Genomic DNA, 15,026 nt, shown 5'->3' with positions numbered 1-15,026 from the left:
CACACCAAGCACACACTAGGGACAATTCAGGATCGCCAATTCACCTAAACTGCATCCCTTTGGACTGTGGGAGTAAATTGGAGCACCCGGAAGAAACCCACACAGACACAGGGAGAACCCTCCTCAGACTAGAGACCTTTTATCTTTATGCTCCTTTAAACTGACATGTGGGTTTTTACTCCAAAGGGGTTTCTTTTTAACTACCATAAATGACTATAAACCCTTGATGAATTAAGAGTATCCAAGAAGGGACCCCTAATCCCCCACTTAATGAAACAATTGGGTGTCCATGTGCTGCATTGTTTGATCAACTCTCTGTTAAGGAGCTCAGTTCATCAAGTCACTCTTTGGGTCTTAATCTGGCCTTGGCTACTGTTACTGACACATGGCGCTTCCACTGTATAGTACGGCACGACACGGTTCAGTTCAGCTCACTTTTGGGGGGTTTTCCACTGGGAACAGTACCTGGTCCTTTTTTTAGTACCACCTCAGCCGAGGTTCCAAGCGCCGAACCGTTACCAAAACGTGACGTGTAAACTCTGCTGGTCACTGATTGGCCGGAGAAAATCGTCATTACTGCGTCACTGAACTTGCGACACGAGACACAACAGACCCGCTAGATTTTTAGCACAGCCAGGGAAGGTTCGGGCGCACCATTTTGTTTTAACCAGGAAGTACAGACGTTCCTCTCGTTGGTAGCGAGGCGGATCCAGCGAGCTGGATGGGGCGATGGAATGAAAATTTTTTAGGAGGTCGCTAAGCTCTTGGGCGCACACGGCTACCATCGGACTTACAAACAGTTAAAAACATCCACATGCCGAGAATGAAGAACACCATTCTGTCGATATGCTCCATTGTTGTGTTTGTTTGTGGCGCGTTTACGATGATGTCACGGCAGTAGAGGTGGCGCAACTATAACGACACGTGAATAATCCCGCCCACTCTAAAGCGGTACTAAACTGCAGTCGAAACGCAAACTGAGCCGAACCAAGGTGAGCTGTACTGAACCGTGCTGTGCCGTACTATGCAGTGGAAAAGCACCAACAGTGTGACCATGGGAAAGTCACGTGACCTTCCTGTGCTCCAATTGGAAAACGAAAAGAAATGTAACCCGTAAACATAAGTCGCATTATATAAAGGTATCAGTCACATAAGTAAATGTAAATGAGACGAGCCTGTACTGAAAGAAACTAGTCAGCCAAATAAAGTAAATGGCGTCAATGATTAAAGGCATATTTATAAGCTTCTGAGGGGGGGTAAGGTTGCTCAGCTAGATGTTTCAAATACTTTGTGCCTTCAATTAGTCAGGTTTGTTTTGCATCCTGGCAGCATTCCTGGCAAGGTCAGTACCTCCGCCGCCTTATTCTTAGTTAACACTTGCCAAATATGGCCTACATGGAGGCCTCCACTGCTTTCCATAGAGTAGGCGCATCTGTCAAACTCGGATCCCGGAGGCAAAAGACAAACTAAAATAAAATAAAGTGTATTCCATGAATGTGCTTATTAACTAATAAAGTGCCTGGAACAAAAACCTGCAGCCATTGCGGTCCTCCAGGCGGGGCCGTGGAGTTCGTACACATACAGTGGGGGGAAAATAATTATTTGATCACCTGCTCAATTTGTAAGTTTGCACACTTACAAAGAAATGAACAGTCTCTTATTTTATGGTAGTTTTCATTTTAATGGAGAGAAACAGAATATCAACCAAAAAACCAGAAAAAAATAAAACATTACATAAAAGTTATAAATTGATTGGCATGGCATTGACAGAAATGTTTTTGATTGATCACAATCAATCAATGTCCAGGTACTTGTTATGTGTATAAAGCAAACCTGTCCACAGAATCAGTTTCTTCCATTCCAACTTCTCCACCACCATGGGCAACACCAAAGAGATGTCAGAGGACATCGGGGACAAGGCCAGAATGGGCTACAAGACCATCAGCAAGAAGCGTGGTGAGAAGGTGACAACTCTTGGGAAATGGAAGAAATATAAAATGACCATCAATCACCCTTGGTCTGGAGCTCCATGCAAGATCTTGCCTCATGGGGTGAGCAAGAACAACAACCTCAAAACATAACGTTTCCACCTGTATGCTTGGCTGTGGGGATGGTGTTCTTTGGGTCACACTCAGCATTTCTCTTCCTTCCAAACACGGCGGGTCGAGTTGAAGCCAAAGAGCTTGATTTTGGTTTCATCTGACCACAGCACTTTCTCCCAAGCCTTGTCTGAATCATTTAGATCAGGGGATGCCAACTCCGGTCCTGGAGGACCACCATGGCTGCAGGTTTTCATTCTAACCCTTTTCTTAATGAGTGACCTGTTTGTGCTGCTAATTAATTTCTTTTGAATTCATTTTAATTGACTAGCTCTTGAAGACTCAGACCCCTTAATTGTTTCTTTTTCCTTAATTAGCAGCCAAACAATAACAAGATACAAAATGAGCCAAAACAACTGGTGTCCACCATGCAATATCTGAAAATAAAGAATGATGAAGGTCTCTGGAATGTCGAAACCTCTCAGGTCCACAAAACATTTTAATAGTGCTCTTAGAAAAGAGAAAATCAACAATTTCAGGAGAGTGTCTGCTAATGCACCACAAGAGCAGCAACAAGCCATGGAATAAAAGAACGTGTTTAATTAACAACAAGACTTGGCACCTCATTAAACAGCTGGTTGGAGTGAAATTGGTTGAAGTTTGAGGCCCTGACTTAGCTGGTCTTCTGTTGGCTCACTCACCTCACATTTAATTTCTGTTTGGGTGCCATTTAAAGAAAGAAATGAAGCAATTCAGAGGAACAATGAAGAAATTCAAGGAACAAATCTTAAAAAAGCAATTTAATTAAAATGAATTCACAAGAAGGTACTTTGCAGCACAAACAGGGCACTCATTAAAAAAAGGGTGTACTCTATGGCTGGCCAGTCATCCCGGCCAATACCCCCAACTACCAGATGGAGCCATCCCTACAACGTGGAGAGGTCTGGAATTCCAGCAGGGCATCATGGACTATGGAGTTTTAATACACAGCCCTGCTGGATAACGTCGGGGCCGCCAGGGGAACCTGCAGGGAGACACAGAGACGTTTGTTTTTCAACAGCCCGGAAGTACTTACAGGTTACGAGGACGGAAGAAATAAAATGCTTCCGGGCTGACGAAGAAAAGAAGAGTTTTGATCTGACCTGGAAGTGCTAAGAAGTCACATGGACTGAGGGTTCAGAAGCACTTCCGGGTTACGGACTATAAAAAGGACTGTGGGAGATCCCAGAGTTGAGCTGAGCTGGGTGGAAGGGTGGCAACACATCTGGGAGTGGTGGATTTGTTTATTGTGATTATTGTAGTGTATTTAATGAGTATTGTGGAGAGGAGGGTACTTTGTGCACTGTTATTAATAATAAAGGCAACTTATTGGACTTTTACCTGGTGTCTGGGGTCAAGTCTGAGGGTTCAAGAGGATGAGTGTGCCCTCTATCTGTCACAAGGGTTAGAATGAAAACCTGAAGTCCTCCAGGACCGGAGTAAGCAACCCCTGATTTAGATGTTTACTGGCAAACTTAAGAACTTAAGAAGTACGTGTGCCTTCTTGAGCCGGGGGACCTGGCAAGATTTTAATCCATTATGGCGTAGTCTGTGTCCAATGGTGTTCTTGGTGACTGTCTTCAGATCATTAACCAGCTCCTCCAGGTGTATCCCTCACCTTTCTCATGATCATCCTCACCCCATGAGGCAAGATCATGCGTGGAGCTCCAGACCGATTACGATTGATGGTCATTTTATATTTTGAATAATCACACCAAGAGTTGTCACCTTCTCACTAAGCTTCATACTGATGGTCTTGTAGCCCATTCTGCCCATGTGCAGGTCTTGTCACTGACGTGCTCTGTCAGCTCTTTGGTGCTTCCTATGGTGGTGGAGAGGTTGGAATGGAAGAAACTGATTCTATGGTGGCGCAATGCTGCCTCGCAGTAAGGAGACCTGGGTTCGCTTTCCGGGTCCTCCCTGCGTGGAGTTTGCATGTTCTCCCCTGTTCTCCTCCGGGTGCTCCGGTTTCCTCCCACGGTCCAAAGACATGCAGGTTAGGTGCAATGGCGGCCCTAAATTGTCCCTAATGTGTGCTTGGTGTGTGTGTGTGCCCTGCAGTGAGCTGGCACCCTGCCTGGGATTTGTTCCTGCCTTGCGCCCTGTGTTGGCTGGGATTGGCTCCAGCAGACCCCCGTGACGCTGTGTTAGGATATAGCGGGTTCGATACTGGATGGATGGATGGATGATTCTGTGGACAGGTGTGCTTTATACACATAATGAGTTGAAATCAGGAGTATCTGTAATTGATTGATTTATTGATTGATTGTAATCTGGCACACAGTCAATCTGTGGGAGCCAGAATTCTGGCCGGATTGTATGGGATCAAATACTTAATGGCATGCAAATCAATTTATAATTGTTATGTAATTTTTTTTTTCTGTATATATGGCTGATATTCTGTCTCTCTCCATTAAAATGAATACTATCATAAAAATTAGAGACTCTTCGTTTCTTTGTAACTGAGCAAACTTACAATTTCAGCAGGGTATCAAGTAATTATTTCCCCCTACTGCAAACCTTCAACTCCAACTCCTCACTTAATGCTGCCACCAACTCTGACTCTTCTATTTGTAATTAGACCCCCATATTTACTCTGTTGATTGAATGTATACAAGATACAAGCAATGTCAATCATCTGACTACTTTGTAGCACCCTAACGTGTTAAAGTTTGGGTTTAAAGGTTGTAGTGAGGTTGTTGTGGCTTTTTATATTATTTATTAAAGAAGTTACAAACATTGAGTAACATTAAACACAAAAGACATAACACAAAGACATAACTTACAAATTAAAAAGCCTAGAAGAAAAAATACTGAATTTGTATACTGCGGTGGGCTGGCGCCCTGCCAGGGGCTTGTTTCCTGCCTTGCACCCTGTGTTGGCTGGGATTGGCTCCAGCAGACCCCAGTGACCCTGTAGTTGGGATATAGCGGGCTGGATAATGGATGGATGGATGAATTTGTATATGTGAAATTGGAAAATTTAATACAATTTATTACTAGTAACATTTGGTTGGAGTTTGGGGTAACCCTAACCCTAATCTGACCCCAGTATCTGACTCCACAGCCCAGCCTCCAGGCTCCGAGTCTGACAGTCCAACTGAGGGCTTCCACATAACTAAGTCAGTCCCCCAATGAGGTGGCAGCACCAAGCACTGCCATCATGGGGTCTTCACTTACCCAGAAATTATTATAATTATCTTTCCACTGAAAGGTACATAAAAGTAACTGCAAGCCACAAAATTACCCACACCTGCCTATATTTCAGGATTGAGCCCACTGGATTGCCCACACAACCAGAGGGGAGGTGTTTCAAGAAAGATGGGTTTTAACTTGCTCTCCCAGGGATGGTCATAATTATGTGTGTTATTAATTATGTGTTATAGTGTGTGCTTCGTGTGTGTGTCCTGTGGTGGGCTGGCACCCTGCCCGGGATTTGGTCCTGCCTTGCACCCTGTGCCGGCTGGGATTGGCTCCAGCAGATCCCCGTGACCCTGTTTTAGGATATAGCGGGTTGGAAAATGACTTAATGACATCTGAGTGGGCTCACTGCCTAATTTGTACATTTAGTGGTGCTGGAGCTCATCGTGACTGCCCAGAAATGGAAGGTGTAACGCTGATAATGACAGTTTGGGATGTTAACACTGAATTATGTCATCAGCCTAAAAAACACATCAAACCATTCTGTTTAAGTGTATACCTAAATAAGTACATCACTTGGCTAACTTGTGATTTTAAATTGTTCTGTTGGCCATTCTCTGTGCAACACATTACGAATGGAGTTTCTGCTCTCCTCCACCTCATCACATGCAAATTCATACCCATTGTCTCATTCCCATTTGTTTTATATCTCCACCTCCATGTCAGCATCCACACCTGCTGTGCAAGAACCAGCCATTTATAAATAATGTGACTTGATGATTTATTTTAATTTGTGTGGCTTCCAGGGATTTTGGCACACATTTTTGTTTTTCTTACATCAGCCAATCAAAAGAAGCATAACATTAGCTAGAGTACTTTTACAAGCATGAAATAAAGTCTGTTTAATCAACTTTGCTTATTTAGATAGATAGATAGATAGATAGATAGATAGATAGATAGATAGATAGATAGATAGATAGATAGATAGATAGATAGATGTGAAAGGCACTATGTAATAGATAGATAGATAGATAGATAGATAGATAGATAGATAGATAGATAGATAGATAGATAGATAGATAGATAGATAGATAGTGTGGAAAGCATACCCCCCAGACACAGACAGACCGACACCAGAATGTCCAAAACACACTTCTTTATTAATTCTATCAGCACCACAATACCTTCTCTCGCCAACTCTCTTCCTTTCTTTCTTCTTTCTCTTCTTCTTCTTCTTTCTCTCTCTCTTGACCTCCTGTCCTCTCCTCACAAGCTTCGTCTCCTTCCTCCCAACTCTGGCTCGTCTACTGGAGGGAGGTGGCCCCTTTTATTATGACACGGGTGAGCCTCAGGTGCTCCCCCTGACGTCACTTCCTGGTGTGGTGGAAGTGTCAGAAGAACACCTGGAAGCACTCCGGGTGGCCTTTGGATTCCTGGTGTGGCGGAAGTGTTGCCATCCAGCATTCCCTAATTGTCCGGGCACACCCTGGCGGTGGCCACGTCCTCTCATAATGATGAGTGTCCCAGCTCCGTTCCTGTGGCCCCCAACTAGGCCCGGGTGGCTGCCCTCTCGTGGCCGAGGAGAAGTATCGTCCAACTCGGGGACTGTCCAGGCATCCCGGCTGGGCAGTGTCCCCGCTCATCTGTGACAAAACATAGATAGATAGATAGATAGATAGATAGATAGATAGATAGATAGATAGATCTGTAAGGCACATATTATAGATAGACAGGTACATTGTTAGATAGATAGAAACTTTATTAATCCGAAGGGAAACTGCAGGGTTACACCAACATTTAAATAAAAGACACAAATATACTTTGTCAGGTACGCATGCTTCTGAGTCATCTTCAAGTTTTCGGAAAGGTAAGCAATCCCTCTCCAAGCCAGGAGGGATTGCCAACACTAGTGCATCGTTCCTTTCTACCCACAGTCCACATGTTTCCGGACCTGAAGAAAACTGTGGTCTCCTCTGCGTCCTTTGTCAGATCCACCTCTTCCGGAACCGCCAGATAAAAGGACCACAACAAGCAGAAGTGGGCATTCATTCCCAGTCAGGACCCCAATCTGGCCACAAGGTGCTCTATTCATTCACTCAACGTCAGTCTTAACTTTAATTTATTGTACCCTCATGTGCCAGTTTATTTTCTTAAATTTAATTTGCAGCATTGTTAAATTATTATTAACAAGGTAGAAATACACATATAAGATTGTTAAGTATTTACTAAGTGTAAAATGATTAGGATTTGATGTAATTATAAAGTATAATTTCACAGTGCCAGATGTCATTCATTGGTACAGTATCATGCAGATAACGTTATTGTCTTTTCAGATGTCTGCTAGACCAGCTCAATATCATTCAGCACACAAGGAACAAGATCACCTCAGCCGAGGGGTAACTCATTATAGATCCTGATGCCTGAGGGTATAAATGTCCTCACATGGCACTCCTTGGATCATCGCAGTTGTCTCAGTCCATGACTGAAGGTACTTCTCTGTTTAGCCGAGACCTCCTTCAGATGGTGAGAGTCATTGTCCAGGACAGTAAGCAGATTTCTGAATGACCGTCTGTTCCACCACTTCTTCCAGTGAGTCCAGCCTGACTCCCAAAATTGAATCTTCTTTTTAATCAGCTTGTTTAGTCTGTTGGCACCACCTACACTAATGCCATTTCATAAGCACACAACCACATACTGTATATAAATACACAGACCGCTACAGACTGATAGAAAACAGGAAATAGAGAAGACTCTGACCCTTCTTGTATATGGATGGTCTCGGTGTTGGTTCTACACTCAAGTCTGCTTTTCAGATGCACCTCAAGGGGTTTGTATGTCCTCACCACCTCCACATCTTCACCATCAATGAAAACCAGGCGTCAGAGTGATCCCGACCCTCCTGACGTCTACGATTATCTCCTTTGTCTTAATGACGGTAAGCTGCAGGTGGTTTAGTTTGCGCCCCTTCAGCATAGTCCTTCACCAGTGTCCTGTATTTCTTCTCTTGCCCGCCACTGATACATCCAAGAATGGCTGTGTCATCGGAAAATTTCTGCAATTAGACAGCAATGCGAAATTTCTTCAGTAATCTGTTTAGACGTGCAGTCAGAAGGTCGATGTTGTGCAGCCTCATCTATGCATCCACTGGTGTTGTTAAGCAGATTTGCTGATTCAGTTGTTTTTTATAGCACTGAATTCTGCATCTCCTGAGGCTCTTTGTTATCCGCTCTCTTGACGGCAGTTCTTTCGACAGAGTGTGACACACCGTTTACTTCAAACGCATATTTTGCAGTCCATATTTTCTTGAATATAGCTGCCAGGTCTTTCAAGCATACATTGACTCCTACACTATCATTGTAATGCTGAGCAACAGAGAGCACACACAGCACCGGCGACAACGTATTATTCACGTTTACCACTGATGATATCCAATGCCAACATATAATCTGATGTTCCAGATATGATTTTCCCTTTCAGTAGGTTATATTTATTTTTACAACATGCAATGTGTTGTAAATCAATTTACCAGTCGTCTACGCTCCTACCCTCACCTATGGTCATGAGCTATGGGTAGTGACCGAAAGAACGAGATCGTGAATACAAACGGCTGAAATGAGTTTCCTCCGCAGGGTGTCTGGGCTTTCCCTTAAAGATAGGGTGAGAAGCTCAGTCATCCGGGAGGGGCTCAGAGTAGAGCCGCTGCTCCTCCGCATCGAGAGGAGTCAGATGAGGTGGCTCGGGCATCTGATCAGGATGCCTCCTGGACGCCTCCCTGGTGAGGTGTTACGGGCACGTCCAACCGGGAGGAGGCCCCGGGGAAGACCCAGGACACGCTGGAGGGACTATGTCTCCTGGCTGGCCTGGGAACGCCTTGGGATTCTCCCGGAAGAGCTGGAAGAAGTGGCCGGGAGAGGGAAGTCTGGGCCTCTCTGCTTAAGCTGCTACCCCCGCGACCCGACCTCGGATAAGCGGAAGAGGATGGATGGATGGATGGACATGCAATGTGCTCTTTGCACACTTGACACACATTTATATTTCTCGTCATGTTTATTTTTTAGGAGACTTTTCGAATGTAGACGGTTCATCGTAAACAGACTCTTGCTGTCTGTCAGACCAGATTAATGGGAGCACCTACTACCTTTGCAGTTCAAAATCAACACCCCTACTTTGAATGCCAGCTGCCTTCATGAGGCATTGGATTGGTTTAGAAATGTGACACTTAGTGAGCCATTTAATTGCTCCAACCCAGTTTTAAGCAAAATGTACTCCTGGTTGATCCGGATGTACTAACCTATTAAACGTAAGGCTTGAATAAGACTGCCGATAAACTCATGAGCTAAAGTATTATGACCACCTTGTCTAACCTGCTGTTGGTCCTCTGCGTGCTGTTGAAGATGAACTAAACAATACTAACATGCTGAGGCATGGACTCTACAAGATCACCTTGCGGTATGTGGCAAGAAGATGTTGCTGTAGCAGCAGATCCTTTAACTCCTGTAAGTTGTGAGGTGGAGCCACCACAGGTCAGACTTGTTGATCAAACACACCCCTTAGATCGGTGGATCCCAAACTCAGTCCTGGGGACCCTCTGTGGCCACAGGTTTTTATTCCAACCAGATTCACAATTGGTGATAATAATCGAGAACAACTGATCTCATTTAATTAGCTGGTCTTTTTTACTCTTCTCTTTTCTGTGTTCAGAAAAACACAACAGTATGGTTTTTACATTTATAAGACATTTAGAAATATTTCTATATTTTTCTAAAGCTATAAATGCTTAACTCTCTTTTGCTATTTTACTATTATTTTTCCCTTTTCCTGTGTAGTTTGCTCCCTTTGTTTAACCCTAATACTGACAATTAACAACCAGCATAGCAGACACCCAGGATGATGAAAACTGCAACTACGTCAGAGTCAGACCCGCTAATCTTCTTATATAAGATACCGTGGCTGTTTGTTTGTCTGTCCAGGATTTTAAAACACCTGTAGCTCGCAAACCGTTTGACCTATTGACCTGAAATTTGGTACTCATACTGTATACTACATGACATCTACTATCTGCTTTCGGGGTGATGATTGACCTCAAAGGTTATTCCTCTTTTATTTTAATTTTATTTTATTGTAGAATCAACTCTCGGCAGCGGCCAGCATGGTGGCCGTACGGCGTTCTCATAACTACCACCTTCGCCGTCACTTCCTCTATCTCTTCATATCTTAAATCATTCTTGAGGCAGATTGAAAACTTAAATGCCAGCTTAAGTGAAAACTTTAGAAAAACGTACTAAGTAACTGTAACACAAACACTAACTTAATAATCAGTTTTAACGCGAAAAGATTCCGACGGAAGAAGAGAAGAAGCGGGCCGCTAGGGTGGAGAAAAGAAGAGCTGCTCTGGAAACAGCAAGTGCATCAACCTCCGAGCAAACGAATGATAAACGTACAGAGAAAAAGGATGAAAACTAGGAATACTCAAGTCAAGTGTATTCACTGCACGTTATCATACAGTGTGCCATTACTGGTTAGTAAATAATCTCTCTATTATAAAAAAAAATCTTGGAAGGAGATAAGACGTATTTTCTCAGAGAGACATTTTTATGTCCCGTGAGACTTTATGTCAAGAAATGTAGCCACGCCGGGGCTGGAAATAAAAGACAAAGAGTACCGTAGATGACAAAGTGGAATGTTGTAAAGAATTAAAAAATGTTGGCGCGGTACACATGCAGAGCAGGTAGAGATAATGGAAGTACGAAATTCGAAAGTCTCAAAAAAATGGATAGTAAAGGCCGCATTAGCGCAAACAAATGGAAATTATTACTTGGTGAAATAACAGAACAGCAAAAAGAGATCGAATATATTGTCCGGATTTAAACTTTAAGTCGGAGACTTGTAGATTTTCTAATTCGTGTTGCCATCAGGGAAAATAAAAAGTAGTGTTTCTTCCCAATAAAGAGGCGTATCCGCAAGAATTAAAAGATTTGTTGTTTGGTGAAAGTGAAAAGAGAAAATATCAAGCCCCGCGAGATAAGAGCTTATGCAAAGAGATTTGGAAAAGTCCTGCCCACATAACCACGCACACGGTTCAATCATTTCTCATTTGTGTGAATGCTATTGTCAGACACATTTCTTGTAGGCGTTGTCATAATGTAATTCCAAACACGGAATCAAAATTCAATGCGATATTGATGAAAAGGTAAAAGTGAAAAGAGATTGAATATATGAATATATGGATATGACAGAAGTTTGTAGATATTATTTGGCTTTAAACTTTAAGTCGGAGACTTGTAGATCGTCTAATTTGTGTTGCCATCAGGGAAAAGTTGTGTTTCTTCCCAATGAAGAGGCGTATCCATGAGAATTAAAAGTTTTGTTGTTTGGAGAAAGTGAAATTCACATATGTGAGCGGCAGAAACGCAAAGTTGCTGGTGCATAGTGCAGGTGGGGGGTTGGTGAGTGAAGTGAGCAGGGGGCGAAGCCCCCTAGTTAATTAAATAACCAGAATGCCTGGAAAAGCAGAATGAAAATTAGGATGAAAATACCATTAACGACTTAAAAAAACTACATATTCCCAATAGAATTGCTTATTACATTTTAATAAAAATCTACCAAACTTAGTTTGTAATTTCTATACTGACTCCAAAACACAGAAACTGGGAAATAATTACTTACATAATTAGGCTAAGAGTCCAATGAAAAATAGAAGTTGGTTGGAAATAAAAACCTGCAGACACATGGGGTCCCCAGGACCAAGTTTGGGAACCACTGCCTTAGATGCTTGATTAGATTGAGATCTTGAAAATCTGGAGACGAGCGGGATGGTGGAGGTGCTCATGAAGGGGTCTGAATGCTTTCTGAATCGACTGGATGTTTCTTTACACAATCTGAATAACAAGCAAAATAAAATCCCTGACAATATTAGGAACTGTATAAATACTGGCCGGGAATATCTGGGAGAAGAACCCTGGCCAAAACCCTTTACAGACTTTCTTTCTTTCTTTCTTTCTTTCTTTCTTTCTTTCTTTCTTTCTTTCTTTCTTTCTTTCTTTCTTTCAGTGTCAGATGTAAAACTACCATTGACTGGCATCTGCGTATTAATTGGGTTTGGATGTGAGCAAGAGTGGGATGCATGTATGACTGTCACCGACTTTACTGTGGCACTTGGTCCTATGTTTTTTGTCTTTTTGAGTCTTTTGTTTATGGCCCTGTGTGTGTTTGCGTGTGTGTGTGTGTGTGTCAGGGGCCATCTAGAGCTGACTCCTGGGATAAGCTCTGTCATCGCCACTCAGAACTTGATTAAGTGGTTTTGCGAATGTTATTTCCTTATTTATGTCTGTTTTTTGTAAAAATTATTTAATACAAAACAAACAATATGGATTACATTTAGAAGGTTAATCAATTCAACTCAATTGAATACAGGCTCGGAGTGACTGCACAAATTTACAAGTATAATGCAGTAACAATAAATTAGTAAACCTTATAACATTAACACACATGAATGCTCCAACTACACAGTTAAAACAGAACAATTTCATTGATTAACATTAACAAATAATGGCCATATAAAAGGCCAGTAAAACTGAGATATGGCCATTTAACAATGGCCATAACTCCCGTCAACAACACTACTAGACTTGAGAAAGCAAACCTCTGGGGGTCAACGGTGGGTCATAACAGACAAAAAAGATGATGTCGATGAGTGGGGTACATTTAGACATGGAATGAAACTTCTTTAGTTTGTATAAATTAAAGCAGCTTGATTTATTACTGTGGCACCCACTGATTTCAAATCCAATATCAGTCATAGTCTTATTTTAAAATGTAATCGTTACTTAATTTAGTTCTTAAGCCGAGAACACCAATTGGCTGAGTGAAGAGAGATGGCAGTTGAATTCAATCCAGACAAGATGATAACAATGAATTATGACCAGACTGGCTTAATCATGGGCAGCTTGGCACTTCAGTGGCATTGCTGCTGCTTTGTGTATTGGCATCACGGGTTTGAATCCTGCACTTGGGTGTCATCCATAAGGAGTTTCCATTTTCCGCATTGCCCCACAAGTTTGTTTGATTCATAGTTGCAGTGTTTAGTGCGTGTAATGGAGGTTAAGTAGCTTTTTATCTGCAGCCGTCCAATATTATTATTTTTGGTTATTTTAATTAAAAGCACAGGGATATTTTGTCAAGTCTCTTTTAAGGAGGAAATGATTTCATTGCAAGTCAACTCTGACACCCCTGCCATGTAAATGGAACCTTCTCAGGCAAAACGACATGTTTGTTTAGGCGAGTTCTCAGTTCTGTAATGACCGCTGTGAGGTGAGGGTTTTTCTTTTTGTTTCCCATATCACTTCATTTGTTAATTGAATAATATTTATTTCAATACTAAATGTAAATATATTTTTGTATTACAGAGCATGTAGATGATGAGATCCTGTACAGGTTTTGCATTACAGGTACACATTCTATTTCATGTTTTAAAAGCTTTCTTTATGAAGTTCTGTAATGGGCATTGCGTTAGTGATAACTCATTTAAGAATGATTTGTTCTTTTTGAAAGACTCTTTTCAGTGAATCATATGAACGAACAAATCGACTCAGTGGAGCTCAACATAAGTGCTAAAGCGCATGTGTGTCCTTCCTGCATGATGTCGTCAGCGCCTGTTGTTTCAATGGCAGATATTTAAAGCACATGTGCAAGATTCTCCTAAATCTTGAGTCTTGACTCATCTGATTCGCGAATGCGTCACTGCCAGAGAAGGAGTCTAAAGATTTGCACTCATTTGATTCGCGAATGAGTCACTACCAGAGAATCAGTCTAACGATTCTCATTCATTTTATTCGTCACTACTTCAAAACCAATCTAATGATTCTCATTCATTTCATTCAGGAATGAATCATTACGAGTGGCACAATTCTAATTCACTTGTAATTATGTAACGAAACATCTTATTTTAATTACACATCCTAAATGTGTTAACATGCTTTGTGTGTGGAAAAAAGACAATGGCATATGAATTATCATGTTAAATACAGGTGGAATCCCATTGTAACGAAATTCATGAGACCATAAAAATATTTCATTATAACAGAAATTTCTTTATAATGAATATGGGGAAAATACATATACTATTGTGATCAGGGTCACTGGCAATTCGCTATCTCTAACAGCAGCGACACAAGGTCAGCTCAGTAGCTGCTCTGCTGCATCTGGTAAATGGTAAACCGAAGGCAAAGTAATTGATAGTCCTCTGCAGGATTGGGCTTACCACATAACATAACAACTTGCCATACAATGTTTAGAACATTTAACACCGAGCTTTGACCTGCTCTTCCTCGCACTCTCCTGGTCTGCTACAGCTGTAATTCCAAGCCACTCATGTTCTTCTAATCTGAAGATGGGAGCTAAAGCAGGATGAGGGCCTATGTTGTGGCTCCTATCACGTGTACTTGAGTAACAGCTCCAATTTTGGATGAAGTCTTGAGACTGTTCCTGCCTTCTCTATACATTAATAAAGTACCTGTATTTGATGTTTCTCACTATTTTTGTTCACCTCAAAGAAAACTTCAGAAAGTGCTATGAAACTCGAACAGTACTGTATCTGCACATGACAAAGCTACCCACTCGGATGCTTGGTGGAGCACTGACTCAGAATTCAGCTATGTGTATGATGTCTCGCCTACACTCATGCCGAGCTCCTCTGAGTCTTCCTGAGAGCTGAAATTTTGCAGCAGACAGTCTGTTCATCTTGCTAGCAGAAGGGGCCTGAGTTGCCTTGAAAGCTTGCATATTGTAATCTTTTAAGGTAGCCAATAA

Source organism: Polypterus senegalus, chromosome 13, assembly GCF_016835505.1.
Source record: "Polypterus senegalus isolate Bchr_013 chromosome 13, ASM1683550v1, whole genome shotgun sequence".
In the NCBI taxonomy this organism is placed as follows: Eukaryota; Metazoa; Chordata; class Cladistia; order Polypteriformes; family Polypteridae; genus Polypterus; species Polypterus senegalus.
This window is presented reverse-complemented; position numbering follows the sequence as displayed.